The sequence below is a fragment of the Ambystoma mexicanum genome, chromosome 5p (genome assembly GCF_040938575.1).
Source record: "Ambystoma mexicanum isolate Mex_15411 chromosome 5p, UKY_AmexF1_1, whole genome shotgun sequence".
NCBI classification, from domain to species: domain Eukaryota; kingdom Metazoa; phylum Chordata; class Amphibia; order Caudata; family Ambystomatidae; genus Ambystoma; species Ambystoma mexicanum.
The window spans coordinates 880,574,964-880,589,715 of NC_090930.1; the positions used below are offsets into that span (position 1 = coordinate 880,574,964).

Genomic DNA, 14,752 nt, shown 5'->3' on the forward strand with positions numbered 1-14,752 from the left:
TATTTCCCATTGACAGTATCTGTCGCCTGAGATGCATGCGGACAAACAGTCCAAGGCACCTGTAGTCGCCTGCTGTCAGGTACTAGCTAGAAATTGTTCTAACACAGAGTCTAACTGATGAGGGAGTCATGTCCAAAGCCATCGCTCAGTGTCCACCAGATAGTAAAGCACATCTCACTCGCCATTTGCAGACAGCAATCCATGATCTGTTATTCTGTAGAAACGTATGCATAACGGGTATGTAAGATTAGATAACTAACCAAATGTATTACCCACAATATATTTGCGTTCTGTTAGTTTCTTTAATTTTCCAAAACCTAATGATGTATAATTTGTATGCATAAAACATGCAAATGCGTGCCCTTTTTCCTGTAAATCATGAATTGAGCTTCATGGTGGAGCCTCTGCAAGTAGCAAGGAGTCCAGATGCATCAGAAGTTTGGTGGGGTAAGCGGTGAGTAGGTTTTGTCACAAAGTTTTTGGGTGGGATCGGGATAGTACTATCCTCGCTGAGGATCCACATTGGATTGTTTTGATGAGGAATGCGTTTGTGCAATCCACAATAACGCCAGGTTGTACTTTGACGCATAAAGGTCACATTAGTGGTGAGCTGTAACACCTCTTTTATATAGCGAATCACAAGTCTGTTTCTCAGTTGTTTCGGCATTGTGGCTGTGTCAAGTGTTTGTTATCTGGATGTTAATTGGGTCAAAACAATATGGCATACCTTTAAGGGTTGCCTAATTGCTTGAAAGGTGAAGGCCAATCCTCCGCTCACGCGCCCGCCCTTCCTGGTGTGCACTGCACCTGCGTGTAATGAGGCCGCGTTGGTAGGTTTTTCATCAGTGTCTCTCCTCATGTGGTGCATGGCTTATGCATAAGGAATTAGTCCGTCTATTTACAGCCCCTGCATGCTACGTAGAGCAATTTGAAAATATTTGTTAATAATTGCAGTCTATCTATTATTGCGCGGTTCCTAAGCTATACGGTACCAGGTCCTATGAAAATGAATGTTTGTTTATGAAAAACATTAACTGACACCTATAGACACGATAAAGTACCATTGAAAAGTAACATTTAGCAGAAGAAAGTAGAAACAAGATGCAAGTGGCATCCCCCAGGGATTGCAGCCACACAGAGAAGCATAACTGAGAAGTGTGTACGGTTGTCAAAGCCTCTTGTTGACCTCTGGAATCTGTTGCCATGGCGCGATGGCGGCCCCAACAAGCAGATTGGAGTTCTGTAAAAGAGGACTTTTGTGGTTGAAATTGAATCAAGCAGCTTCTCAGCATTGCACATTATTGCTAATAAGTCTCTATTTAATAAGTATAAAATACTTTGGCATAGAGGACTGAGAAGGTGGGAGGAACCCTGGCTTCTAGGGCTGGAAAGTTTAAGGAACGCATGCAATGAGGGGTACACAATGATGGCAGCACCGGAAGCTAGACTGATTAGTAGAGATAAAGCACATGGAATGCTTACCATGAATGTGGCTGGGTGTGGCTTGAGAGAACCATTTCAACCACTCACAGTATGTACCTGAGGATTGCAAGAAAGAGGGTGAGGAAAATGGGTAGGTAGAAGGGAGAGATCACTGAGTAAATGTTGGTAACTTGTTGGAGATGCAAGGGGTCGGAGGCACACCGTGCAGTAATTTAAGGTCAGGAGAAATGTGAAAGATGTGAGACCTTCTTGCAATGACGGGATAGTGCCGCTGGTCGAATGAATTAGCCCACACCTTCTGGAACCATAGTCGCGTGGGAGCTAGGCCATCGGGAGAGCTACTGGCTGCAGTAGTAAAGATAAGATGCGACATGGGCATCAGGAAGGTCTTTAGCAATGTGACATGACCGGAATGGATGCATTTGGGGCAAGTTGCGATGTAGGAAACAGCAGCACTGGGAGAATGTTTGAACCCCTCAAGTGATGGAGAGTAGGATTGAAAGGGGCTCCAAGATCTGATGTCCTCTAAATTGATTTGCCTTTGGGGCTTTTCTAAAGATAGGAGATGGTCGCTCACCACTTCTTGTAACATTTGCATCCATTGTCCTGCTTATTCTCTTCAGAAGATAGGGCTTTACAAGCAATCATCCCACATTTATCATCTTCATTGTTATGGATATGTTTATTCATATTTTATACTTAGCTTATAATTATTAGCAATAATGCAAGAGCCCCTTTGCTGAGAACGAACATGGCCAATCAGCCTGTTTGATGGGATGGGTCCCACTTAAGGGTCTACAGTCACGTTTTAGCTCCTTGTACCTGTCACAGGGGAGGATTAATCATTTGCATGTTATTATGGTCCCACTCACAAGGATGGTATGAATTTACCGGTATTAAGTATGCAGATGACGCGGTCCTAATGGCAAACTCTCCCAAATCCCTTCAACTGTTGGTTGACGGATACACGGCATATATGAAAGATAGGGCGTTACTAGTAACTTCCAGGAAGTGCCTATTAATGTATGTTTCCCTGTAGAGGAAGCCTACTCCAAGGATCTGCCTAAATGGGCACCCACTTGAGGTCTGTAATAAATTCGACTATTTAGGTCTAAGATTTCATGCTAAATTGACTTGGCAAGACCATATAGCAAAATCAGCAACACATAATAGACAGATCTCTGGGGGGAACCTTTGGATTCGCCAAAAACATCAGGCATCACTCAACTGAACATCTGGCGACTATCTATAGCACCAAAGCAGTGGCAGCCGGGATTTATTGCTGTGAAATATGGGGTTATACCAGCTTAACAGCCCTTCAGATGGCAGAAAATTACTTCTTAAGATTACTCTCTGTCCCACAGTCCATTTTAGTCTACACATCACATCTGGAGACTGGACTGATGTACTTAACAGGTACGATCCAATCTGCACCTATTTAACTCTGGCCCAGTCTCTGGTCAGACAGTGGGGAAACCTTGCTAAGGTCCTCATTACTAACTTATTGGGCCTCATTACAACCCTGGCATTAAGGGGTTAACGGCGCCGTAAAAGGCTGCGGCGCCGTTAAACCCTTAACACCAGATTCACACTTTAACGCCTGCTTTTTGCAGGCGTTAAAGTCCAACCCGCTAAGGGACCTTGGTGCTAATTACTAGCGCCTTCCCCATTCCCATTGAGCCCTATGGGCCAAAAATGGGAATGGGGAAGGGGCCATGGTGAATGGGGATTTACCACCCCGCCAACCTTGGAATGGGGCGGTAAATCCGCCAACCACCATGGCGGAATCCGGCATGGACCATGGTGCTAATAGCACCATGGTCCAACGCCAGGGTTGTAATGAGGCAAATTGACACTAAGTAGCTGGAGCGAGGTCAACTGGCTCCTCTATGTCAAGTAAATCCTGCACAAGCTGGGCCTGGGAATCTGTTTTAATGATCAAAAGATGATGGCTTGGATTCCCAAAACAATTTTAAATGTTAGGATTGACAAAAGGGAAGACGAGATGGTAGTCAACACACAGGTTAGAATGTACCTTCCATTTAGACCTATGAGGGGACTGCCAGGGTACCTTACTTTTATGACAAATCAATATCGCAAGATCCTACTTACTAGAGTCAGGCTACATGTTCTGCCGCTGGCAATGCCACCTCAGGATGCAAGTGTGGTGCCCCCCAATGCTGTCTATGTGGTGCCATAGAAAATCGGGCACACTTTATTCTGTTTTGCCCCATGTATGCAGATATTAGAAAGAACTGGTTGTTGAGCACTCTCGGGCAGGGCGTTACGGCACTTTAGACTGGCTTGTACCTTTGTACTCTTGTGTTACAGGTGAGAGTTGCCTTTGCCAGAGGTTCATACCTATTTAGGGCATGGACTAGAAGATCTAAACCAATCAGTGCAATCTCAGAGTAAAGACTCTGTTTTATGTTATCAGATGAGGACATCTCGCATGTACTTGGACCTTATATTTCCAACGCATTCGGATAGCAAACTGATAGGTCGCCTAACGCATGTAGCGATTCTATGAATAATGATAGAGACCTGTGTTACTAGAAAATGGTGATGGGAATAACGACAATGATGGGGAGTCATTGCACATTGCACGTAGTCACTTTTGGGAATAACGACAATGATGGGGAGTCATTTGCACGTAGTCACTTTTGGGAATAACGTTAATGACCTGCAGAGGTCTGCACGGACTATCATAGCAAATGAATATTAACCCGTTTATATTTATCGTACATTTTTAAGGTTACATATTTAAGGGTAATCTCTTTTCAGCCACTTATTTAGACACACATTTTTACCAAATGTAATGTATTCTGTTTTTCTAATTGTAACTCGCTGAGGATTTCTAAACCTCTTATTACTGCTCTGCAAATGAACAGATGACTGAAGTATTGTATTATTGTAATATGTGTATCTTTTGTGGTGGCTTCCGCCAAAGTAAAGACTGATTGATTGAGTACCATTAGCAACCCAGACACGAGTTTCTGCCTTGTGTGGCCTCATCGGGAGTTGTGGCTGTGGTGCTCTGTCTCTCTAGGCACAGGGCGCAGGGGCTGCACAACTGGATTAACTGTACAAACTAAGGGTGAAACCCCAAGAGACTCAAACCCATACAACACGTCTAGTTATAGCTGAGATGTGTATTCATATTATACTTATTTATTTGTATATTTATTTTACCATCTTATTAAGCATAGGTCATATCCTATATTTAAATTTAGAATATAGATGTGTCAACATTTTTGTTTACGTCATTGTAAATTGCCTGTCTTATATTCTGTGATGCCAACGTCGTTGGTAGATATTTCATTGGGGACAATTTCTTTTCTATTCATTAATATCAAGCGAATTTGTCAACTGAAAAAATGCAAGATTGTTTGCATAGTTAGCATTTCTAGACTGCAGGTTTACTGCTCCAGCACCAGCCTTCATACATCTGGCAGAGTACCACAATGTGCACTTTGTCTAGTTGCTCATATATTCTGGTGCCTTCAACAATCTATGCAATCTCCATGTAATTTAGCAGTTATGCCTGCAGCAGCATATTGTATCAGCTGGTAATGACTCGGGGTCTCAATTATAATCCACAGTGCTCCAGTGCCGTTACCAGCAAATTCAGCCCGCACCCATGGGCACTATTACAGCTAGAGCCGCAGAGCAAAACCCAAAGGACCAAATACAGTGTTTGCCTCCCAGAAAATCGGAGCATCAGTAAGCACCCGGCTGGTGCTGTGGATTGTTGGGCTGGAAATGGAAGAAGGGGCTCCGAGCTGATTTGAGGAGGTGTTGAGAGTGTGGTAGGATGAAGCAGAAAACTGTTGGGACTAGAAGGGAAGGCGCAGGAGAAAACCAAAACAGCATCAATAATGTAAGGAGGAGGAGTCTGGGGGCACAAGGGGATGCAGGGTAGTGCAAGGCTAGGCAGGGGGTTGTGAAGAGCGCAGGCAGACCAATCCGGGTGGGTGCGTGGGGCGCGCAACTCATTCCGAATGTGGGATTGGATCGTTAGTTTCAGCTCACAAACCAAGCAAGCTGTTTGACTCTTGCCCGCTCCTGGGCCCTAATCCTTAAATATTGACTATAAACAGACAGTTTGAGCTCACTAGTAACAGCCACATAATCCAACTCTGCCCCTCGAGAGCAACAATCACGCAGGTTTGATTTTAGGATAACCACAAAGTAGTTTTATGTGGATTTCGAAAAAGCCTGGAGTGGATTTGGCTCTCAGTGAAGGGTTTTGCAGACTCCTACTCGGTTACGCAAGCCGTGTATGCATGTACGTATGTGGTTATATGTAACGCATACCCAGTTGGATAAACAACAGAATACTGTTCAAGGATAAAAGGAGGGTTCCAAAAGCATTATGTATAGACACACTGCCAATAAACTTGTCTTCATTTACAGATATCGAAAGAAATTGCAGTCTTAATTTCCATATCAATGACCATTCAAAGATCACATTATGCCAGGGCTTGATTTATTAAATCCACGAGACCATGTAGTGACTGAATAACACAGACTGAGTGTCTTCTGGGCATTAACAGCTCCCTCTCCCTGGAAACAGCGCAAGTGAACTAAACACCTAGCAACTTGTTTGCTGATCCAGCAGTTAAATATCACACATATTATCGAACATGGACGTGTTGTTCCATACCTTCCAGTTGACAGGCCCGGAATCTGGGAATGCTTGACAAGGAAGTTCCAGTTAGTGCAGAACGCGCCAGCACAAATGCCCAGGTGCTCAGGTGCTCAGAAAAGCCCTGTATGGCTTTGTTTCTGCTGGTTGCCTGCAATCTTCTGCCTCGGATTTCATTTGCTTGTTAAGTCTTGCAAAGCTTGGCGCAGTACTGGGCCATGGTGCTTGCAGTCGAATCTTGAACCCCTGTGGGATAGTCCCTACAGATGTAGATCATCAGAGAGTGTGTGCCAAAGCAGACCAAGTGTGCTTTTGTGGAAGGATGTCTATACGTGAAGTGCGGCACTGCAGGTATTGTGGCGTTACCTCCCCACCCTGAAATAGATGTTAAGTTCCATTGTAAGATATGCTTTTTCAACTTGGCTTTCTCTCCATTGTTTGCTTCCTACTTGTATATTCCATGTATAGAAATATGTGTCAATTTCAGCAGAGGAACATACATTTTAATGGTAAAATAAAATATGATAATGATGGTGTATTTCATATAACTATGTGATTCCAGGTAAAGTCTCTGTGTATGTATTATATCTGTAAGGAACTGTAGTCACTTCCAAGTGAAGAATGGAAAAACTGTTAAGAGGTCCATCAGCCCTGTTTAGAGGTCCATCAGCCCTGTTTAGAGGTCCATCAGCCCCGTTTAGAGGTCCATCAGCCCTGTTTAGAGGTCCATCAGCCCTGTTAGGAAGCCCATCAGCCCTGTAAGGAGGCCCATCAGCCCTGTTAGGAGCCCCATCACCCCTGTTAAGGGGTCCATCACCCCTGTTAAGAGGTCCATCACCCCTGTTAAGAGGCCCATCACTACTGTTAGGAGGCCCATCACTCCTGTTAGGAGGCCCATCACTCCTGTTAAGAGGTCCATCACCCCTGTTAAGAGGTCCATCAGCCCTGTTAGGAGGCCCGTCACCCCTGTTAAGAGGCCCATCCTCCCTGTCGGGGCCACTGATGCCAGTGTCCATGCCACGCGGTCGCTTTTCTGCTCAAAGCAGTTTATAGTAACTACCAGGTGCCTGCAGCGCACCTCAGATAACTACGGTTGAGCAGTCAAGGTGCACTTCTCCAGAGAGCAGTGGGGCCACAAAACTACTGCATAGCAAGTTGTTGCTTCAATAAAGCAATGTCTGCACACGCTTGGACTGCTAGCAATACTTTACTGTTGCAGGTTTATTTGCCCTTAGCAGGTGTGACTTACTGGGCAGGTTTCTGTTGAGGTTAAGAGATCAGTCTCTGGTCACCAGTGTGTAACTCTAGAGATTTAGTTTCACTGAAGCCGAAATTTCCATGGGTCCTCCCTATTGGCTCCAGGCATATCTCAGGACCTGGTTCCCCATAAAAACGCCTGTTATTTATAAAGTGAACTAAAGCTTACACTAGGTTGGAGGAGCAGGATAATGGCACTGATGCCGCTGTTATCCAAGTCTTGGTCTGGTGCTGAATCTTAGAGTTGGGCACTTTGCCTCCAGATATTTAGATTGTTTTTCAATATGTTTCAGAAGCTTCTACCACTGCTAAGGTCTCTGTGTAACCACAATGTAATAGTTTAAGGTTCTGGAGGTTCCAGAGGCATCTACAGTGATGTCCAGACTCCACATACACTGCAACACTGCACTTGATCATGGTGTTCCCCAAGGGTCAGTCCTGGGTCCTTTTCTATGCTCCCTATATACTTTGCTTCTTGCCCCTATAATTTCTTCTTTCGGACTATCACACCAATTCTTTGCTGATGATACTCAGCTTTTTCTATCTTTTTCGTCTTTCACACCTGATATTCATCACACCATCTCAACATGTCTTTCTGCTATCAAATCCTGGATGAGTTCCCATTTTCTTACCTTGAATGCCGGAAAGACTGAAGTCTTATTCTTCCCTGCTAATACTCTCCTACCACAGCCTCCTCCTCCTTTTTTTTCCCTCCCTCTAGTCTACCTATGTCTCCCACTGCTCGTAAATTTGGTTTCTATTTCAACTCTAATCTGTCTTTTGCTCATCCTATCTCTCTTACATCTCACTCTTTCGACTTCAGCTCTATAATATTCATAGAGTCCCCCCTTTTCTTACTTTCCATGCTATAAAACTTCTTATCCCGTCGTTAATCTTCTTTCGACTATTTTACTGTACTGTTATGTTCTTTGGTCTTCCCTGTTCATGTCTCACTCCTCTTAAATCAATTTACCATTCTTCTATTTGTTCACTCTGTCTTCTTTCTTGTCGGGACTCACGTCCTGATTCATGGATTATTTGCGCCGAAAAAAACGGGATTTGTGCGCCATTCTGCCCGCAAATCCCCATTTGTTAAACAGGGATTTGCGGGTAGAATGGCGCACAAATCCCGTTTTTTTTGGCGCAAATAATCCATGAATAAGGGCCCAAATCTCTTCCTCTCTTGCCTCACTCAGCTGGCTGTCATTCTATTCCCAGCTTAAATTTTAATTTCTTTGCCTAGTATTTAAATCTCTTTACGGACTTGCCCCCGATTATCTTGCATCTCTCCTTTCATTTTATAATCCGTCTCGCTCTCTTCGTTCTTCTGGTCTCTTCAGGCTGAATGTTCCCCATCCTCCCTGTGCCCAGTCTTGCTTTCGTTCATTTCAGCTTCTTGCTCCTCTTCATTGGAACTTGCTCCCTCTGTCTCTCCGCTCTATCACTTCTTACTCCTTGTTCCGTTCTTCCCTAAAAACTCACCTGCTTCAGTTTTCTGATTGATTGTTACCGGCAGTACCTGATTGTTGATTGTGGGATGTATTTACCCATGCATCCGAGCCCTACCTCAAAACGGTGCAGTACTGACATGAAAACATCATGATGGCCAGAGCTTCCCAGAAAATGCACAGGGAAATGCACGAAGGATAGGCTGCCACTCATTTTTGCCGATGTTATGGGCACAGAAGGACACTGCCTAAAACCACCAGTGGACTACCCACACAGTAGTCTGAAACCATTGGGAGTGGCAATGCTGATTGCCAAAAGCAAACCCATAACTGTTGGGAATTCATTTTCTTAAATCCCAAAAAGGGGTGCAGTACCAGTACTTACCACTATCCAAAAGCCGGCGTTTTAAAACCACCAGAATTTGTAGAAAACTGAATAAATGAACCCAAAGCAAGCCAAAGAAAGACTTACTGAGAGGTGGATCCAATGTAAAGTTATATTCTGAAGTGACTTGAAGGTTTATAACAAGACTGGCTGAGCTGTGGATTTCAGCAGTTTAAGTAAATTTGGACTGAAAGACACTACAAATCTAAATGTTTAAAAGAAATGAGTGACCTACTTCGAGTGTCACATAGGTTGAAATTGTTTAAATGTCATAGTTTTAAACTTAGAATCAGCATCCTAGCTGCATATGTAAAAAAATGTCTTGACTTAAACTGGGGAACAGAAATGACATGTAGCTAAAAACTGGCTTAAAGAGATTCCAATTTTGCCTGGCAACTACCCCCATCAGGAGTGAAACTTGAGTCACAGCTGTGTTCCCAGGCCTATCTGCCTTTTGCTGGCCACACTAAGGATATGCCATCTCTCTGATAATTGAATTAAGGGGAGCCCCCACAGAATACGGGAGCTCTGAACAAAGCCCTGTCCTGACCCAGGCAGATGGTTTATTGCAGATGTTGTAAAAGTAGCTTCCTCCTGAAGCAAAGGGGAGGAGCACTGCCTGTGAGAGCAAGCTGGCTTGGCAGAACTGGAAAAACCAGAAATTCAACCTTGTGCTGGGGGAAACCACACCCCTTTGGGGCCAGAACATAACTCTAAAAAGATGAATAACTCATAGAGCGGACATGTGAAAATTTTATAAATGATACCATAATTCTTGTGATTTTTCTGCCCACATTTTAAGAGGTTTTTAGAACCGGTGGTATGTTCAGGGGAGTTTTAGCGGAAAAGAGGATATTACTCAAAATGTGTGCATGTGAAAAATCTGACACTTCATCAACTAATGTCCATACTCCTTGCGCACATGTGTGTAAATTTGGGGTAATGTCCGGTATTGCAAACCAGTTAAAAAGTGCAAAATATTGCCATTTCTGAATGCAAGCTCCTAGGAAGAGCAGAGTTTGAACAGGGGATACCTCCTGTGATATGTGAGGGGTGCATATGATTTTAAAACAATATGTACCTCTGCAAATATGTATTTGGTTCAAATCTAGATTTGTGTGTAAGTTGACAGGAGGAGTGGACTTTCTGCAGGCTGTAAAATGACATCACTCTGACACAATTTAGCTCCCCCAATCAGGGGAGAAATGAAAGCTTGGCCAATGATAAGTGGAGAGGGGTAGGGTCTAGTGATGCTGCACACACACCCATAAAAAAAACACATAAAAGCAGACAGACAGGACAGATAGGGACCTTCAAATCCATTTGCAGCTGGAAGCTCTGCCGGGAAAATCCATACTTTACCTCCATCAACCTTCAGAGACCCAGACCAGACCAGCAGAGTAGAGCTGACCTGTTAGCAGAACCAGAGAGAGCTGACCCAGATCACTGTGAAGTGCAGAGACCAGAGTCCAGTCTAAAACCTGACCAGATCCGTGGCGAGGCCCATTTCACTCAAAAATATAGTGTGAGTACCTAGAAAACTGTGCAGAACCAATCTCTTAGTTAAAATAAGATAATCCAATCCTATTTTAATCTAAGTAGAACTGTCTCCTAACTGTCACCTGTCATTTGTAAAGCTGTCACTTGTCATTTTCTAGTTGCAAGCTGCACTTGTCTTTTTGAACTTTAAAATTTCAAATCTGAAAAACGACCTTTATTTAATCGCTCATATCTCCGTGACCGTTTGTCCTAGAGACTTGCAGTAACTTTCCTCAGAAAGCATAGAATCGGGGCTTTCCTACGAACCTAGTACCGCATTCCTACCCCCTATAGTTTTGCCGCGATTGCAAATTTCTTCACGTGTAAAAATCTGCTGCTGCTTGCCTTCCATTTGCCAGAAATTCGTTTAACCTGCTAATTATCCCTGAATCATTGCTAGTGTGAGCCTGGACTAATATTAACTAGATACCACTCACCCTGAACCTCTAGAGGGAATTAAAAGCATTTTAACATATTTTCACTCCATTGCCAGCACATATCAAAGCATTTTGCCTGTGTTTTCAACTTCTGTAGTCTAAGTTGCTGGGGTTAACTGAATCACATTTAATTGCATTTCTGAGAACTGTGTGCCTTCCTTCCATTTCCTTGCATTGCATAAAAGAGGGGGGTGAATTGTCCAAGAAAGTGATTACGTTGTCTTTGCTGAAATTCTATCAAGTTATTTTCTTTACTGCATTTCATTCCACATTGCATCCATTTGAAACCATAAAAGTATTGTTGCTATCTTATCCATTTCATGTCAACTTCTTAGTGATTATCAAGAAGTGTGCTAGTGCCAGATTCTCCGTTGTTAATCTTTATCATATCAGATTAAGTGTGCTATTCAATTATTAATTTATTCTAAAGTGTGAGATATATACCTATTGTTGAAACTATCAATTAAACCTTTTAACTTGCAAAACAGAACTACTTCTTGGCTCAGTGGGGTCAGGAGGATTCCAAGAGAGGGGTGTTATATAGGGGTAGTCATCCAGAACGCATGAACTGGACATAAAGATATATCAATAAGGGTTTTCATTCAGTATTCTAGACTAGGCGTTGACTTGGCTGTAGTGCTGAATTGAATCCTCTTACATGATTTGCATTACTAATTTTATGTACGGTTGATTTTCTTATGTAAAGCGCTTTGGAAAAAGGCGCTATATAAAGTGCAATAAAAATACAAATACACTTGGCCATAAAGATGGCTAACAAAAGAGGTCGAAGGAAAGAAGCCTGCTTCTGCTGGGGAGCACTTTAAACGTTCTTGACCAAAGGAAACACCCGTGTCAGGGATGATGTGGTACAACGGGAGTCCAGCAACAACAGCAGTATTTCAACAAAAGTATCTCCTCAGGTATCAACGTTTCTTTAACACAACTTTGATCAAGTTTCTTATCGAACTGCATCGTAATGGCAGACATGTTGCTCTCTCGGGTTACCAGTACACTCTTGTCAGCGTGTCCTCACTTTAGAGCCTCTGTTTCTGCAAACTGCAGGCTGTAGGAGGGCAGGGTGTTGGTATTCCAGGTGACTAGGCTGCTCTCACCAAATCAAGAGAGAAAGGGGGATAACACAGGATCCTCGTGTGGCCCCGATGCCAGCAGAGCTTCACTATCATGCCTGCGCTTAGAGTCGGACAGAGCTTCTGCTCAGTCTTTCTCCAGTCAAGACATCCACCCTCTTTGTGCTTCATGGGCTCTTTCAAGGCAAGAAGCCAATGCTGCAGATCCTCCCTCCTTTTGTGGGTGTTGGGAGGATGAGGAGGAAGCTCAGTCTTCAGTCAGAGGGGTGCAGGGGTTCATTATATTAGCCAACACGCAAACACCTAGGCGCTTGTTGCCATCTCCAAAGTTTGGACTCTCACCCGGGATTTCCAGAGCAGTAGCAGTAAGAAGGCTCATTCCGGAAGGCTACTCCGATATCATGAAACATACAAAAAGCACTAAAGCCTTTGTCAGAGTCACTGCTGTGGGGTGGGATCAAGCCTGATTTGCATACGGTCTTTCACCTTTTGTGACGGCTTGGCAGGCGAAGAACGATGGTCTGGAGGGTTGACCAGAGAAATGCCAGAGGTTAGGCTTGCTTAAGTCCCCCCCGAGTGGGACGGGCATGCCCAGATATGGGTCCCGTGCCTGCTGGGCGTAGAGACACAAGCGACCTCTCACTGATTAGGCCAAACAAGGCTGAAACATGTTTGGGAATACTTGTGGTCTCGTGCAGAAGGGATGTGACGCAGCAGTTCGGCCTGAACGGCCCCTTTTGGGGTTGGACCGAGCCTGATTTGCATATGGTCTTTCCTTTTTTTGGAATGGCTTGGCAGGTGAAGAACAATGGTCTGGTGAGTTGCCCAGAACAATGCCAGGGGTTAGGGTGAATTCCAAACCTTCCAGCCATCCCTTCTTTTGTTTTGCGAGAGTCAAAGATCAGGACTTTCCATTTCCAGGAAGAGTGATTTCTATTTCTGCCGCTGCCTGAAGAGTAATAAAGTGCTGAAGTAGAGGGCGCTGCTCAGCAGCCGGGGTCATTGATATGCCCAGTAGCCACTATGCTTACACTTGTACTGCCCTGAATTTCCGAGTGTGAAAGTTGGCTGATTGGTTGACTTTGGGTCGGGGCAGAGGCATTGCTAGGGTGCGGCTGAGGGGGCTATAGCCCCGGGTCTTTTGGTTGTAGCCCCGGATAGAAGCTCATGAGCTACAACCAAAAGGCTAGCTAGCCCTGAGTCCTGACAGTCCCGATTTTAGCATAGCCCTGAATAGGCCATGAAGCGATATAAAGCAACATGATGTCATGACTGCAGCTTGGTCTAACCTATGCGGTTTGGCACGGCCTTCCTGATTAATGAATATGAGGGCCTAATTACAGTTCCGGTTCATCGCTCTGCTTAGTGGCTTTTGACTTGGCCAAATGGGAACCAAGGCAGAGCAGAAAGCTGGATTCCAAAACACACAGAAAACGGAGTAGAGGGCACCCAACGCCCAGGAAGTCCCAATCATTGAAAGTGGGGACGGCAGAAGATGCCTGGCACTCCTTGCCCTTGGAAGCCAGTTGGTGTAACGTCATTGGAGCCCTTTTACACCGGGAGAATCCCGTGTTCCTGCTGACGGCGGACGCCCTGACGTCATCGCCCATTCTGCAAGGAGCCCTGATTCTTTCTCCTTGGCAAAGGACCTTAGAGCTGCAATGCTGTGTCACTGTGCACTGTTATGCTGTCGACTCTGTCGACTCACAAATGGAGATCCCCTACCGGCCATGCCACTTCATTTAGCAAAGTCTAATGAGCATATGGAAGTCATTATCGAGCCCCTTTTAACCAATGAGAATCATGGCCGTAATTTTAGGGGGGGAGGGGTGTTTGTCCCCCCCAACTTTCATGGCACACCATTCTGTCCCCATTCATTTGGCTGGGGCACCTTTTCTTCAGATGTCATGTCCCCCCAACTTTTTCAGCAAAGTTACTCCACTGAAGAGACTGCTCACATTGCAGTCAAGTAATGTCTGATTTTAACCTCATTCTAAACATTCTGATTTCAGAAGCAGCCAAACAGATGACATTGCCTGCACGTGTTATTGTGTTTTACTGCAAAGTACTAAAAGCATTGGAGGCCTTAGCAGGGACCGTTATCATTTCAGGCAATGTCCTTTCCCAACTTAATGCCCTTGGGTGAGAACTTGGACGTGGATATTACCCTGTGATAATGGGCACTCCCTCTGTCTATGAGGCTTAATTATGGCCCATCTTCCGAACTATGATGGCCATTTCAATACATGCATTTAGGGCAAGCTGGCAGCCCAATTCCAATGATTGCTTGTAATAGGCCACGAGGGATGGGGAATAGGGGCAAGGTGGGGGTTTGACAGGGTGGAATTTATGAACATGTTATTTGTACAATGCACTGCTTAGTTGTACCAGCATTTTCGAATAAGCCAACGAATGGTGTACGGTTATTACCATTGAGTCAGGCACCACGCCCGCCGCACATTGAGCCCGATTCATGGAATATTTGCCCTGTTCAAAGTGAATTTGCA

At 44.4% G+C, this 14,752-nt stretch overlaps 1 protein-coding gene across 5 annotated transcripts in view; it reads left to right on the forward strand.

Annotated features, from left to right (window-relative positions):
• HECW1 (HECT, C2 and WW domain containing E3 ubiquitin protein ligase 1) overlaps window positions 1-14,752 on the forward strand; it is a 1,624,660-nt gene that overhangs the window by 615,965 nt on the left and 993,943 nt on the right. The window lies entirely within an intron of this gene.